General features: G+C 36.3%; 1 long non-coding RNA gene across 1 annotated transcript in view; it reads left to right on the top strand.

The window, feature by feature from the left end:
- LOC144229203 (uncharacterized) overlaps positions 1 to 17,235 on the top strand; it is a 40,201-nt gene extending 22,966 nt beyond the window's left edge. The window contains exons 2-3 of the long non-coding RNA XR_013334387.1: positions 12,529 to 12,607; positions 17,016 to 17,235. This is a non-coding gene — a long non-coding RNA (uncharacterized LOC144229203). The remainder of the gene's footprint in view (positions 1 to 12,528; positions 12,608 to 17,015) is intronic.
- The last annotated feature ends 207 nt before the right edge of the window (positions 17,236 to 17,442 follow it).

The following is a 17,442-nucleotide window of genomic DNA, read 5'->3' as shown; positions in this document are numbered from 1 at the left end:
CAAAGGTCATGATTGGGTCCCGCCAAACGTAACGGACGCCGGACGCCTCGCAGATACTGAATGGTAAAAACTGTTACTATGCTGTTACTATGGGTATTGTATAATTATGATTGGTGCTTATGTAATGATGCAAAACGTGCAACGTGTGCACGGTAACACCCCCGCCCTTCCCTCATAAAAACCCTGCTCGCCACTGTTCGGGGCTTCACTTTGCTGCCTGTGCCGGTAGACAGGTGAGCCCCTGCTCGAGCTTGTAATAAAGACCCTTTTGTACCTGCATCAGTGCCAGCTCCTTGGAGGTCTCTGGGGACTCGCAATTTAGGCATAACATTAGAAATATTCTTGGCTCCATTTGGGCAGGACGTTTATATCTCCCGAGTAGATCCCGGCTCTGTTTTGACCACCTTGTAAAGTCTGTCAGAGCGGCTCTGCACTGTGAGCATAGAGCCTAATGTGAGGCTTGAACGCACAAACCTGTGAGATCATGACCTGAGAAATTAAGCATTGGATACTTAACCGACTGAGCCACCCAGGAGCCCCATAGAATTACATTCTAATTGTCGGAACACTCTACATAATCACTACCAGCGGCTGTGTGGGTCTTATCTTAGGTGGAATTTAGAGGAAAACTCAGTAGTTTCCCCTTGTCCGCAGTTTCGCTTTCCGCAGTTTTAGTTCTGACTGTAAACCGAGGTCTAAAAGACAGAGATCCTTCTTGTGACGAATCATCAGAAGGTCAATAGCAGCCTGACTCTACCTCACAGTGTCTGCATCTTTCACCTCCTTTGGTCTCACACGGGCGTTTTATCATCTCCTGACATCAGAACAAGACTAGTGAGTACAGTGCAATGAGATATTTTGAGAGAGACCACATTCACATACCTTTTATGGTACAGTTGACCCTTGAACATGAGGTTACAGGCACCGACGCTCGGCATAGCCAGAAATCTTGCCATAACTTTTAAATTCCCCCATATTTAACTACTAACTACCGTTGACCAGAAGCCTCACCAATAATGTAAACAGTTGATTAACACTTGTTTTGTGTGTTATGTGTATTATATACTGTATTCTTACAATAAAGTAAGCTAGAGAAAAAGTGTCATTAAGAAAATAAGGAAGAGAAAATACATTTACAGTCCTATAAAACAGTTATGTAGAGATGGACCCATGCAGTTCAAACCCGTGTTGTTCAAGGGCCAGCTGTGTATTGTTATAATTGCTCTCTTTTATTATCATTAATCCCTGTTCCTAACTTCTAAAGTAAATTTTATCCCAGGTATGTGTATATGTGGGAAAAACAGTATATATGGAGGTTTGTTACTATCCATTGGTTTCAGGCATCATTGGGGGTTTGGGAAGGTATCCTCCATGGATAAGGGGACAACTATATAGCATTGGTCTGAATGCCTTGGTCGAATCCGTTTTTTATGGCACTCCAAACTGTCTTTGTTCATTCCTGCTTACAGAAGATTGTTTGCTCTCCCTTTTTTAACTGCTGCCTCAATATTCAGGGTGTTTTTGACTTTATTTTCCCAGCTATATTCAGAGGTTGCCCTCTGAAAGTGAGTTTTCTTCAAGCAAGCCTGCCACATACTTCCTCCCGCCATTCATTCGGGCTTATAAGCCGAAATTGGGCTGCTGCCAAAGATGTATCTATCCAGGAACCAAAATGCCTTCCATGTGGAGCCATTTAAAGTTAGAAACATAAATGGGTATTTTTATTGGCTATCGATTTCTATATGAAGTTTTCGCCTTGACCAAGCTAGCCTAAGTGGGTTTAGGCCCTGGAGCTGGACATGCAAACTCTCACACCTTCAAGGGGTGATGTGATGATTTTTAAGTGATATATGTAATGATATACAATGTAGTCAAGATCTGGTCCCTAAAATTTGTGTTGGTTTTTCTTTTTATTCCTCTGTGCATCCATCTACCCCTGTTGGTTCTGCTTTTAGATGCTATTACTTCCTGGAAGAACTATCTCTTTGATCAGAAAATTTGAATTCTTACAATATTCCTAATCACTCCTCTCAGAACGAGCATAAAAGGCTGGTTATGCTCCCTTTTCTAGTGCAATACAGTGGCTGCTACCCAGGAGAAATACAAAGCCTATACCATCAAGATTGGGACAGGATGCATTCATGTGACAATCACATAATGAGTTGTGAAATCAGGATTTTTAATGAAACTCCATTGTCTGCTATACAGATTAGAGTATGTCATCCTCCTGAACAAGCAGAAACATTTCCAGATTGATTGAGGCATCTTTACCGAAGCGGTATCTCCACTTATTTTGCTGGGGGCCTTTAACCCCTAAGAATAGTAGCTGATTGTAATTGCATAAATGGCATAATATTTTAGAGACCTATGGAGAACTTGTGTGGAACTGAAGCCTTTTTTCAGCACAGCCTGCCATTGTACATAGTTCTTATTCATTTTCCTGATTTCATTAGTAAAGATATTTGTATGGAAATGGATTAAGGCTTATAGGTTTATTTTATTGTGCTGTAGATTCTGCTGTAATTATACCACTGATGGATTATATTAAACTGCTTTGTGGAAAGCTTTCAAAACATATCAAATTCCGGAAGTGCTTTTGATCTACAAAATCTTTTTTTTTTTTTTTTGGTTCCACCTGGAGTTACTGAGACAGTCTGCCCCTACTTCGTTTGCCCACAGCTTCCAACTCATACCATTTTTCTCTTCATTTTTACACTTAAAGGGCACTAGCTTAGCTGCGGTAAATATACTTGAAAGACCCTCTATTCCTGAGTAATAAGTGTTCATAAAAATAAGAAGAATTGAATAAGAAGGAGAAAAAGAATGAATAACAAGTTTAGTCTTACTGTATTTTTAATAGTTACCTATGACATTTTGAATAAGAAATCCTCTAGACTATAGAAGCATTCTCATGAATGTTTGAATCACTAAGGGGTGAAAGTGTTGGTGTGAATTCTGCTTAATTTCTTTCTAAGATAGTTTATGATTTCTGAGGAAATGACAGAGGACAATTTTATCAAGGAGTCATTTGACTAGACTATATGGGTCATCCATGTATGTCATCAGATTACAACTTTAGGGCTTCAAAATTTAGAATTTATTCCCTGTTCTTCCCTAGTTTAGGAGGCTAGGATACAAATGGTTATCAGCTTATAAATTTTTAAAGGACCACACTCTTAGAATGTCAAAACATAAGGGCCCAAATCTCTGACCAGTGTTTTATTCAAAAAGAAGTGAGCCTAGAATCTTACTAGGAGGCAAAGTAGAAGTCAGTGGTGAATCTGGGCACCAAATTTATATAGCCGTTATCTATCCCATATTTACATGTACATATCAAATACCCGTCAGGCATTTAACCAGTTCAAAGAGAATGAAAGTATCTTGGTTTCTGCACAAAGACCTGCTCCTACCTTTATAACCCTTGCATACTATTTCACATTTGCCCCATTTCAATAAAGAGCATCAGCATCTCAGGCCAAAAATACCAAGTCGACTATCTTTTATCACCCTCTCAGATACTTTACCCAATCCAAAACCAAGTCCTCTTAATTTGCTCTAATTTAAAAATCAGTCTCAAATTGAGCAAGTTTCCCAGCTTCAGAATAAACACCCTAGTCCAAGCGGCACTGATTCCCCTCCTAGATTACTGAGATGACTTCCTTCCTGGCATGCCTTCCTGCCTTATTCTTATATGTCTGTAGTACATTCTACACCTGGTAACCAGAGTGATCAATTAAAATTGAAAATATGAACACATCAGTCTCCATTCAAAACTGTCTAGTGGTGTGTCAAGATAGTCAACATTTATTCCAGACCTTGCTCTGGAGCCTGTTCACCTCCATTATCATCTTGCCCTCCCTACCTTCCTGACCACACCCCCCATCCTTCTCTCCTTTGTTTATTATTCCTCAGAAACACTGGCCTTCTTGTCATTGCTGGAACATGCTTAACTCATCTGTGTCATAGCAATTTATATGTTCTTTTCTCTCTACCTGGAATATTATTTCTCAACTTCTTTCTGTGTCTTGCTTTCCATTCATTAATGCCCCTCTGCAAATGTTTTCTGCTCACAAATGCCATTTATAATCACCCTATCCAAAGTGACTACTTCCTTCCTACTTTTATCTTATCCCCTATTTTTACTTCACAGAAAGAACCACTATATTTCATTTCACATTTAGTCATGTACTTTTAATTCTTTTTTAAAAAGTATATTTATTTATTTTTGAGAGACAGAGAGAGAGAGAGCAGAGGAGAGTCAGTGAGAGAGGGAGAGAGAGAGGATACCCAGCAGGCTCTGCATTGTGAGTGCAGAGCCCAATATGAGGCTCAAACTCATGAACTGTGATTATCATGACCTGAGTTGAAATCAAGAGTCAGACGCTTAACCAGCTGAGCCACTCAGGCATCCCTACTCATGTACATTTTATTTTTCACAATAAATTGTAAAATTCCAGGAAGATGGAGATCTTTGCTTTAACCATTGGTGTTTTGCTGGTTTGCAGCATAGTGTATGACACATCATAGGTACTCAATAAGCATCTGATGACTTAATGACCAAAGGAATGAATGGAAGGAAGAGAGGTTCAGATTGAGCCCTGAGGAATTTGAGTTTTTAAAACCTGAGGAAACGTAAATAAAGAGGGGCTGGGGATCTGAGAAAAAACCTGGAGAGCTACTAAATATGGTAGACCCTTGACTTCTCTTCCATGAATATGTATTCCAGTGAGATATTCAGTGCTTCTTAGAAAAACAAACTAGTCATCAAACTCGCATCTGGGAATGGAGGGAAAAAGCAAAGGAGAAGTGGAATCATTTAGAAGCTGCAGACTGTTCCTTTAGCAAATGACTGAATGCTAAATTTAATTGGATGTGCTCCACTAGAGAAAATAGTCTACTCATTAAAACATCAATACTTGAAGTTCCAGGCAATCTGGCATCTTTTTTGAATTACAATATGTGCAAAAGAAAGACTCCTCCAATGTTTTATCCTGATAATAGTTTTTTCTCCATAATTTGTATTGGGTATGCAATCTGTGGAGATGAGAATTTTCTAGACATTGATCATCTGATTTTGAATCAATGTTATAAGCATATCTGTATTTGTAAAACTGATAGAATGTTATATTCTAGTCCCCTGAGCTTAAATCTGTTACAAACATCCAAGTTTTTATAGACTTTTTATTTTGATTTGGAACTCAAAGATCAGCTTTGTATAGTGGAAAGAATGTAAGAAGTCCAACACCCTGAGTTTTTGTCCTAGGTTTAAACTTCAGTAACTCCTTAATCTCAGACTAGGTCTTCAAGCTCAGTTTCTGTAGATACAGATTAGAGATTATTTTGAGGTCTGTTTTGAAAATCAAATGATACAACATTTATGCCTGAATTTTATAAATTTTAAAATATCATTAGGGATATTATAACAGCAAATATTAAAGTTAATGCAGAAGTAAGCTTAATAACTTTGACTTAATAGATTTTTTAAATTTATATGCCAGTTTGGCAGTAAAATTAAACTTCATCCTATGGCATCTTCAAAATCCTATACAATAAGGCTCCTGACTATTATTCCCAACACAATGATTTTGCTTTCCTTCTAACATGTCAGGCTCATTCCACCTTGAAGTTTCTCAATTGTTCCTTTTTCCTGGAAGTTTCTTCCTTTAGATGGCTTGGTCCTTTGCCAAATATATGATGCATTTCAAATAATATGTCCCCAGAAATCCCTTACTTGACAACCCAATATAAAAAGAGCCACCTTCTCTTATATATACCTTCACAAATAGGTGCCTCTTCACAAATTTCCAAGTTGTCCTAACAGCCATCATACACTAACTGAATGCATGTATTCATGTATTACTTCATTTCTGTGTTTATTGATTTATTTATCTTACTCTCTTTTTACAAAGAAATGTAAGTTTCGTGAAAGCAGAATTATTGTTCATCAGCATAGTCTTAGTCTTAGATTCATGGTTATAGAAGGAAGGAAGAAAGGAAGGAAAGAGAAAGAAGACTTGATGTAAAGAATGGAAAAAAGAAGATAATTTAAATGGGAAGATCTTTGTGAAAACTTTATGATGTTATTTGGCAAACATTTAATCCCAATAAGTGATAGTTGTAATGATTATGGCTGTTGTTGCCACTATTGTTAGCTTTGCAAACATTCAGTCCTCAGCGATAAGAAATAAAACTTTTGAAAATAAATCTTAAGATTTAGCTAGGTTATCACTGTTCTAGAAAATTCCTAGGACGAGTTACTCCCAAATTTAGCAATTAGCCGTTTTTCAGTTACCAAAGGAGCTGTTGTTCACTGTTATGGGAAGTATTATGAGAGGCACTTGGGGGAACTAATACCTGAAATGTGAAGAAGAAAATTAATTTGTAAAACCTAGGTTTTCTGAACCAATAAGTCAAGGTATAACCTTTGGAAAATTTCAAAATGTATTTGTTTCTGTTGAGCATTTCATGGTTTATGTATTACAGATATATATTGAGATTATTGTGGCATTTTGGTTTAGAGAAAGATCTATTAATATTTTCTATTAATATTAAATTATCAGTGATATTATAATAGCTTTTCCATCCTTGGAGAAATGTCAGATTTATTTGTCTTTTAAGCCCACATATTTACCAGTAACCCCCTAGATGTCACCATGTATGTTGAAAGAAGAAATTTAAAAAATTATTTTACTAGACATAAATTTCACTTCATTCAACCATGAATAAGGCATCATAAAATATTTAAAAATATTTTTTAAAAGTAATTTGTAGGAGAATGATAAAATAATGGAAGAAAAATTAGAATCCATAAGTAAGAGTCTAATTTTAATAACATTGATAATTGTTAGTTTTAATATATTATTATTTTTGATAATAATTATCATCATAGTCTTTATGTGTGCTGTTTTGGAAAATTGAAATATTAATCAGGGAGATATTTGATAGCAAGAATGTTCCTGCTTCTTATGTAATCCTCTGTGTTATAGGCATGCATGATATGCAGACGATAGTATTAAAAATTTAGAAGAAAATAAAATAAATAGTTTATTGTCGACATTGCCTTATTCAAAACCCCTCATTGACGAACAGGTTAGGTTTTCCTGATAGCTCAGTATAGGCTGAGCAATTTGGAAGAGGTTCAAGATGTATTTTAATAGGGAATGTCTGATAAGTAGCAATTTACAAATGAAATACTTATTGTAAGTATTAGGAGGTTTAATTGGAAAGGAAACTATTCTTAAGAGAATCATCTTGAATCATTATCTTGTAGTGCTAAGTGTACTGTGCTATATATATTTTCAAGCTAAGTAATAACCCAATTAATATTTGAAATTCCTGAAAGCTGTGCTGGTGACTGCACTCAAAATGTGGCCCATGTAGGAAGTCATTCCAGTGAAGCCAGAGGAAAACAGTCCTTCGTGACTTGTATTTTATAAGCTTTAGGTGCTTTATATTCTACTGATTTGGGAGTTTATCATTCATTTTCTCTTTTGCCAATTACCTCCGTAATTATTTTTTCCTTTCATAAGCTCCCTTCTTTTGTCAGCTTCTCCATTCCAAAGATTTCAGATCTTTTCAGAAAATCATTCTCGAATAAAGCCTCTAGGAGATCCTTAAGTCAGTCTTTCACATGGGCTAATTTTTATTGTGGTTTTCTCATTAACAGTCTTCCTTGAAGAATTTGAGTGAAAGAAACAGGTGTATTATTTCATATGACCTCATTACTTGGGATTCAGTCTTTGCATAATTACATTTGACTTAGAGTTAGAACTTTTGTTTATGGTTCGAGATTTAGAGATTTTTTTTTAAAGATTTCTTTTCTTTAGCCCCTATTCAAAAGTTAAAAAGACTAAGACATTACAGAGACCAAATGGGCATTTTCTAAATTCCTGTTAGAAATAAACAAGGATGTTGAATTGCACAAAAGCTAACCTAAGCACTCATTTGAAATCAAACCCAAGGTAAAACTTACTGTTTTGGATTACAAAAAGTTTAGTTAGAAGACGGTAAGATTGAGCTTTTCTATACTTCCTGATTTGCATTTTTTGAGACCCTAACATTTGTTCATTCTTGGAACTCTATGTAAGAACAGTATCAATGCTTTGTGATTGCCTGGCACATTTTGTTGGTCATAATTTCATAAAAGATGTGGGTACATGTAGTTAAGTATGTATTCTTTATGGTTCGAAATTGGAGAAGATAAGGTCTCCAGCAGGCATTGGTGATACATGTTTATGCTACTGAAATACCTTTAGACCTAGGATTTATTTGTAAATGTACACTTGGCCATTTGTACATGGATGTATTCACTCCTATGAGAAATACTAAGCATTTTGAGAAAAAGTAATGTGAATTCAGAATAGTCCCTGCAAATAATATGAGACAGGAACAATCTGTGTTAAAATGGAGTTTAATACATAGTATTATGGGAGAGCAGAAGAGGGACGTTTTGGACAATTTGAAAGGGTTTGCCATCTGTGGTAAAGCCTTGAGATAGTACTTCAATAATGGGAAATAAAAAGGAAGGAAAGCTAATCAGGCTGAGGGAATAACATCAACAAAGGCACAGGGCATGAAACAAGCCCTCCCTTGAAATGTCAGAAATGGGAAATGAAGAAGCAGTTTTGCCCAGCTAACGTCATAAAGTTGGAACACTTTAACACCATTTCTACTATCTATTATTTTAATTTGTTCTTCTTGTACTTTGCTTTGTCAACTACAAGTGTTATTACCTTTTTATGAATTTAATATTTGCTTAAATTTGCTAACACACATCTGTAACTTTCTTCTTTCCTTGTATCTCAGACTTCTTATCTGGAGTCTCTTTCCTTCTGCTTGAAGCAATTGCTTTACAGTTTCTATTAGTGAAGTTCTGATGTGATGTGTGATCTGTTTTTGCCTTTTTTTCTATCATTCTTCTTTATTCCTTAATTGAAGAAGTTTGTGTATTTATAATTCATAGACTTGTTAATCTATTTGGATATTTTGTGCTTTCTATTTATTCCACTTATTGTAGCTTTTCACTCTTTCTGTTCCCCCCCCACCACCACCACCACCACATCTCTTGCTCTCTCACTGATTTTGATTGATTGAGAATGGCTTCAGTTTTTCCCCTTACAAGTGTGGTATTAATGCCACACTTAGTCACTGAGGTGACTAATCTAGAAATTCCATATGCATCCTTAACTCATCAAATTCCAAGGTCAATCAAGGCCAATGTTTTCCTCCTGAATAATAGAGAAATTTTGTATAATTTAAAGCATTTTTACTCTCATCTTAAATTATATGGTATTGCTTTATAAATTTGAATTTCAATTGATGTAAATCCCACAAAATATTATTTTTACTGTACATAGTCAATTTTTATTTACACATTAATTATCCTTATTCCATTATGGACCTCTATCTGGGATCATTTCTCATCTGACTAACATATATCCTTTAGGGATTTACCTTTAGTGTAGGCTTCAGGATGGAGACTTCTCTTTTTCTGTGTCTATGTCTTAAATATCTTTACTTTTGAATAATATTTATACGGAGAATTGAGTCCTAAGTGGGCTCTTGTTTTTTTGCTTTCTGTGTTTTTTTCCCCACAATGAAGATATCATCCCACTTTCTCAGGCTTGCATTGTTCCTGTTGAGAAGTTAGATGTCAAATTTCTTTGAAAGTAGGGTTTTATTTTTCTCCTGTTCTTCTAAAAAATTGTGTATTATCTTCTTTCTATACTGGTTTATTCTAACTTGTCAGGTTGTGGATTAATTTTGAATTACTCTGCTTGAAAATTTTTGATGTTTTTGAAACAATTTTTTTCCTCTAGAAAATTATCAACTGTTAACTTTTCAATATTTCTTCTGCTCTTATTTTTCTTTCCTCCTTTCCTTTTAGTATTTTCCACCTTTTTCCACTCTATTTTCTATATCCTAACTTCTCTTTGAGTTTACTATGTCCTGTCTTTCCATGCCGAAATCCAGATACTTCATTCAGATCTATATATATTCCAGTTCACCAATTATGTTTTCTGCTCTGCCTAATCTCCCATCAGAAATGTCCAGTGAATTATTAAATGTAATTGTTTTTTTCATTTCTCAAATTTCTATTTACTATTTCACCGCTTACATTTTCCTGCTCCCTGCACATATTTTTAGCTTTGATTTTTATTTGTTTAAATATAATTGTCTTTTTTTAAAAATAATGTTGGTTTGATGTTTTCAGTATTTAAAATTCAGCGTGACTCTCTTTTTGCTCTGTATTGTTTTTCATCTGGTTTTGCTTATATTGTCTATTCCCTTTGTGACTGGCCAAGCTTTGTATCCTGGTCCTGGCCTTCAGAAAAGTATACCAGTTTCCTGAGACCTGGAAGAACTCTCCTTTTTGCAGAGAGTTGAACTGTTTGATTCTGCTTGGTATCTGGGAGAGTGCCATTTTGGGACTCTCTAAAATCAGTTTTATGGCTTGGTGTTCCCTGCTCCACCATGATTATGTGTAAACCTAAAGAAAGCAATACTGTGGCTAAAATGTCTCAGGTACATTTTATTCTCTTCCTTCTCATGCTGGGCTCAACACCAAAGTATTCTTTTCCTTGGTTATCTATTTTTTAAGGAGGGCAGGAGAATCATGTTTATGCTTGCCCATCCTAAAATTCCAACTTAATATAAAGAAGGGTATTCTGTGAGACTCTCACTTTTGATGAGCCTGGCCCTCAACTTAGTATTTCTCACTATGCAAGTCTAGCACATCGAAACCCAGAGTGTGATACTGGCAAGTGCTGCCACAGGGACATGGCTTTGTGCTTTAGCACTTTAGCTTACTATCTTTTCAGATCTAGAAATCTTTTAAGATGATTGCATTAACCAGTTTTAATTTTTTTTTTTTGAGAGAGAGACAGAGAGATAGAGACAGAGAAAGAGAAGGAGACACAGAATCCAAAGCAGGCCCCAGACTCTGAGCTGTCAGCACAGAGCCTGACACAGGGCTCCAACTCATGAACTGCGAGATCATGACCTGCTTGACTGAGCCACCCAGGCGCCCTGATGATTACATTTTTTATTCTAACATTTGTCTTATTTTCATAGGAGAGACGATTAAGAAAAATTTACCTAATGCACTGTAATTTTTTCTGACTTCTTAACTCTCCCATTTCTGACCACCATTTCTGTAATTATTTTTGCATATTACCAAATTCTATGATGTCAACTTGAGGTTCATAGATTCCTTAAAACTGAAACAAAAACAAAATAATGTGTTCTGTTGAGTAACTGATATATAAAAATATTTCATATCATTTTGTATTAATTTTGTCACTATTTCCTTTCGTCTTTTACCAGTAAAGTGACACTAATACTTACAACTTGATACCCATATCTTTCCACTACATTATCTTTCCTTCCATCAGACAGGGCATATTTGTGTGTCTCATAATTTTTCACTGTCCAACAATTTATAATTTTGATACATATATAAAACAAATAGATATTTGTTTTAGAGCACTAAAATTGATATATGCATATAGTAGGAAATCAGAGCAATAGATAAAAAATAACCTATGATATTTTGGCACAACTATTGTTATCGTGTAGGAGTATTTCTTTTCACTTTGACTCAGTAGACTTTTATTACAAAGCTGTTAAGCATAAAGTGATACATCTTTTCTCTCCAGTTAACATGGGTAAGTGCTTATGGGTAAATTGGCTGGACCAATTCAAAAGATTTTGGCATCCAGAAACAAAAGTTTGCTATTCAAATTGACATAAATGAAAAGGGAATTTATTACCTCACAAAGCAATGAGTCTTGTTGATGTATATAGGTTAAGCTACAATAAAGATGAGACTTCAAATACATGGTTAAATAAGATGTTATATCAACTGGTTTATTGCTGACATTTATTAGTGAGTGTGTAATATTGCATTAACTGGTAGGCTCAAGTTACAAGCTAATACTTTAAGGATAGCTCATCTCTGGTTGACTTCTAGATCAGTATTTATCCAGGGCAGTTGCCTCAAACTGTTCAGAAGTCATGAATTAAGTAAGGGTAATAACAGTAGGGCTTGTTACATTAGAAGGTACATATAAAAACACTTAGACATGTTTCTGGAACATAGTCAGCACTCTGGCATTTGCCATTTTCCATACTCAAAATTTCAGACAAGTTGGGATATAATAATACACAGAGTTGGCATGTTATATGCATTATTATTTCCCCCAAATTTTAGGTAAACAATGTAGAAAACTAACAACACAAACCAGTTGCAGGTCTTCCTTTTCTGGAATTTTAAGACTCATCAAATTAAGAAAGTTAGACTTTGGGCATTTGTGGCAGAATTATGTTTTGTGCGTATGGGAGGTATTTTCTTACTACAGCCTGATTTTATCTGGTTCTCATAGTTTCTCAGCACTGGTTCAGCTGATAGTCAGGAACTTTCTTTTCTTTTTAAAAAATGCACATAAAATCTATAGTGATAATTAACTGTATCATCACATATTCATATTTCTATTCTAAATTAAATTGATTCTTTTTCTTCATACGTAGATGTGGTACATCTGTAGCAATCTCCATACATGCCATGTGGCCACTTGGATTACTTCTAAAGCCTCTTTTCTCACAAAGAGTAAGTAAATATCTGCTCTGTAGATACTTACATAGAAGTTTTCCAGTTTGCTGGAGGAGCGGCACAAGGTGTGCAAGGGAACCTCTCCCACATTTGTGGAGTGTAGACAGTCACACCTAGACAGCATCTTAGAGGCCATCCCCTTATTTTTCAGGGGATGACATAGAACCCCCAAGATAGTTTCTCCTCCATGCCAAGTGACAGCATATAGCTGCTCACCTCCATCATTTAGAAGAGTCAGTCTGCCTCTCTCTTGACAATTTTAGTTTGGTAATTTTATGTGTCTCTTTGGGCTGTCTCATCAGTGATTTAAAGGACTCCTATAATCTCCCTGGATCTTAAATTCTGAATCATAATGGCTTTCCCACAGTACTTACCCCTTTGAAGAGCTGTTCAAGTTCTTCTAAATTCTTCTTAGATTTTCTGCTGCATTTACAGACACTTATTCTTATTTCCATTATTCATGAAGGCATGCAAACAGTTGGAAGATCTAAAAATGTTAGCCCGTGATTTCTTTATTTTTAATTCCTGATCATATTTGGATTAAATCCACCTTAAAATACCCTCTAGATATTAATTTTCAGTAGTTGTATTATAAAGGCTTTGTTGTGCTTTTGTTTACAAACAGGGCACAGATGTGAAATTTGGTTGGACCAATTAGAAAGATTTTGGTATCTAGAAACAAAAGTTCACTATTGACATGAACTCAAAAGGAACTATATTACCTCACAAAGCAATGAGTCCTATTGAAGCATGGCATATTAGGTGTGTATAGGTTAGGCTACAATAAAAATGAGACTCCAAAATGCACGGTTAAACAAGATGAGATATTCTCTTTCTCAAGACGAAGGTGGACCATATCTAGAGGAGGGTATTCAGGGCAAGTCTGTGGCTCTGCTCTGTGAAGTCCTCCTCCCCAGAAGTTCTGTTTGTTGTTACTCTAGCAGCCTATATGATGTTATCATCATGCTTCTGTTCGTTTCTGGCTCATTTGACCCCGTATAATATGTTCTAGCCCATGGGAAAAGGGAACAAGAAATAAATACAAAGCAAGCAATTTCCTTTTAAAGGAGTAACCGGGCAGTTCTGTTCACATTCTGTTTACAAGATCTCATTCTCATGGTCACACCTAGCTGTGAAAATGACTTGCCTAATAAAATTGAAGAGAATTTGGGGCACCTGTGTGGCCCAGTTGGTTAAGCATCCAACTTCAGCTCAGGTCATGATCTCATGACTCATGAGTTCAGGCCCCGCACTGGGCTCTGTGCTGACAGCTCAGAGCCTGGAGCTTGCTTCAAATTCTGTCTCCCTCTCTGTCTGCCCCTCCCCCACTCATTCTCTCCTTCCGTGGGTCTTTCTCTCTCTCTCAAAAATAAACATTAAATTTAAAAAAAAATCGAAGGGGATTTTGCTACTGAAAAATGAAGGAGAGGAGAGTGGATAGGGCTGGGGGTGGGAAAAATTAGCAGCTCCAGTCATAGGCAAGTTACATAGTATATTGATTTAGTAGCTCAATTGTATCAACTTTATTCCTTCCTATGTTCTTTTCTACCATCAACAATGTATCACTTTTCCCTGATGTCATTTCCCCTCACTGTTCAAGAAAATCCAGAGATGATTCAGTTTAACAGTCTAGATATAAGATATTCAGGGACAAAAAGGACTATTTTTTTCTCTAAGATTTTATAGCTAGAGTGATTTAACCTTACCCAGAAGCCCTTCAGCAAACTCTCACAGGGTATCATGCCCATTGCTGGATCCACAAAGAGAATCAGAGCACTATTATTATTTAGAACAGTTTGTATTAACTGCTGAGCTGGAAGTAATTGGTCTTAACCCAGGAAAAGCCACAGAGGTAAGAGGTAGGCGTTTGAAGAAAACCTGGAGTTCTAAATTGAAGGAAGAAGAGGGAGGATGGATAGAAAGTAACCATTGCTTACTGAACAACTATGTTGTGAAACAATGAAAAGTACAGTTTTCCAGCTTAAAGTAGTTCCAGGAATCTTATAATCACTTTTCTTTCCCCAAATAAAGAAATTAAAGTACAGATAGTTTAAAGGACTTGCACAAGGTCATATGGCAAACTAATGTTTTAATGGTATAATGCCATTCTTCCAAAAGCCCTCCAAACAAACAAATGTGCATATAAATAAAGCAACCCATTTTTCAACATATGTTTATGTTGATAAAGCAACAGCTATATAAGTTTGTACACATGAATGAACAGCTAGAATTTATTTTAACACTTTCTCGAAGGGGCTTTAAAAATAACAACTGTCTCCAAGTCGTAATTTTCTACTTCTGGTCTTCAAGAAAAGCAAATGCTCTTCCTCTTTGTGACTTCCATCAGGTCCAGACATTTGAAAGGTATGGTGTTTACATCAGGCAGTGTTAGTTCTGTAGTTATTATGTAACTAGTTCTGCATAGAAGAAGGACAGCGGAGGGGGTTGGGGGAGTAAATGTGAGAGACAAGAATTCTGCATGAGGAAAATGGAGCCATAAAGTTAATACAGGTGCTGGAGAAACATGAGGGGTCAGAATAGATCCTATGGACTGTAGTGTAGAAAATAATCATGAGGTAGATGGCTATAGATTTCCAGTTAGTGCAGTTTTGTAAGCATAGACTGAATATTAGAATAGAGGTGTCACTATGGAGTGCTCAGAATGACAAAGACGGGGACACTAAGCAGTGAGAAGAAGGGACACTAGCTCCAGGAGACAAGCCAGAGAATTGGATAATGGTCCACAGGGACCCCGCTGGACTCATGCAAGCCCGTGTCTCAGATTGCTCTCTGATTTAGACTTTGAATTTCTCTCTCGAGAGTGAGGGAGACCTATAGGAGATTTTTAGCAGGGGATGACAATTAGATCATTAAAAAATGAATTGGATATATGTGTGGATGATAAACTGGAGAATGGAAAGAAAGAAGTCAGTGAAACCAGTTAAGAACCTTTCCGGTAACCAAGGGGCAAGTTTCTGTTTTGTTTTGTTTGCTTTTTGGTAAAGGTTTAGAGGACTCTGATTTAGAAAGGCACAGGGGGAAGCAGAACACAAAGGAGAACATACTTAAAAGGTGGAAGTAGCAGGTCACAATAGATCTCCAGAGGTCAAAATTTGAAGAGATGTGTGGCCACACTTCAAGTCAATATAAGACAGAGCTCTCTCATACGTAGAACTTTCAAAAACTGTAGTAAGCCATCTCACTGGGTGGGAGCTCCCTCATCACTGAAAGTCGTCAACCCGAGGAAACCTGGAAAAAAATATTAACTTGTGCATCCAGTGTGATTGAAAAGAAAGGTAATCACAATCTTTCATGTCGTCATGCAAATATTTGATGACTGTATTCTGGAAATGTGTCCTTAGATAGAAGAGCTTAATAAACACAGAAAAAATATTTTCAAGAACCTATAAGAAAACACCCTGCAGGTTTACTAAACTTGAGAGAGAGAGAGAGAGAGAGATAATACAAACAAAATGTAATGTGTATATGTTAAATCAGTGGCTTTCAACTGAGGGCAATTTTTCTTTATTTCCTAGAGGTCATTAATTAATGTCTGGGGACATTTTTGCTTTTCACAACTGGGGAGGTGTTACTAACTTCTAAGAGTGAGCAGCAAGAGCGTCCCCCAGGCCCCACTCCGGAGAAAAAGAAAAGCATTATCTGGCCTAGGATGTCAGTAGTATTGAGGTGTGAGAAACCCTGCTTTAAATTAAAATGTACACAACCACTCAATCACCATTCTTGTTTCGTTTGAAATTGCGTATGCTGTTGGTCATACATTGTGCTGATTTACAGATACATGTGTAAGGGAGGCAGGAGCTAGGTGATTTCCCCAGTGCGTGCTGGAAGTAAAGCATCAGAAATAAAATGTGTCTAAGAGATTAGAATAAGACCGCATTCTTCTTGCTGTGAATGACTTCTTACTCTATTTCATTATTAAAATAGGTTCTTCTTCTCAGAAACATAACATTATTTAGTGTGACATCTCATTTATAAATTGTCCTTGAGAACAGCAGATAATAATATTGTACCTGGTTTCATAATTTGACTCAAAAGCTAAAAACCAGCCACATTTGTTAAGCACTTTATTTAAAATTGGTTAATGTGTGCAAAAGTTATAAATTAGAGTGACACCTTTCAAAAAGGCCTATTTAAACTACACCACAATAAAGTATGCCTTGAGTTCAACAGCAAATTTGTTATTAATATCGACCTTGTCGACGTTCCAGTAAGGAGGACTTTGTGGTGGTGAACATTGTCAAACTCCTAAAAATGATGATGTAGCAAATGAGGGGCTTTCCCTGTGGTACAGGCATTAGAAAAGACCTTAGAAATTGCCCAGTTTTACATGATGAACAAGTGCTCAGAGAAAAGGAGTCTAAAGATTCGCATTTGGTATTAGCAGTTTATTTGCAGACTAGAATTCAGGCATTCTGACTCCGAGCCAGCTGCTGCTTCCGACTTCAGGATATCTCCATTTTGGAAGAGAACCCATGTTTCGAGGGATCATGTAATGCAGATTCTCCCCAGGTTGGAATTTGTAGTTATTGGAACTCAATGTTGCTGAAGAGGAAAAATGGAAATATTGCAGACTGTACCTCAAGAGTATCTTTCACTTTTACACATGGAAGGTATCTAAATTTATTTTAATTAAAAACTTGGTTAACTTAAGACACTCAACTTTGTCTACAGTAACTTGACTATGGAATTATAAATTCATTGATTACCAGCTAATGTCCCATGGTGCACAGCCTCATGCAAAACATGAAAACTGGCCGATCTCTATCATACTTAATGTTTTAAAGCTGGTTCCTCTGTCTGAAGTGCCTTTC

This window comes from Crocuta crocuta, unplaced genomic scaffold (assembly GCF_008692635.1).
Source record: "Crocuta crocuta isolate KB4526 unplaced genomic scaffold, BGI_CrCroc_1.0 scaffold507, whole genome shotgun sequence".
In the NCBI taxonomy this organism is placed as follows: domain Eukaryota; kingdom Metazoa; phylum Chordata; class Mammalia; order Carnivora; family Hyaenidae; genus Crocuta; species Crocuta crocuta.
The sequence above is the reverse complement of the archived record's forward strand: the minus strand, read 5'-3'. Positions and strand labels throughout refer to the sequence as shown.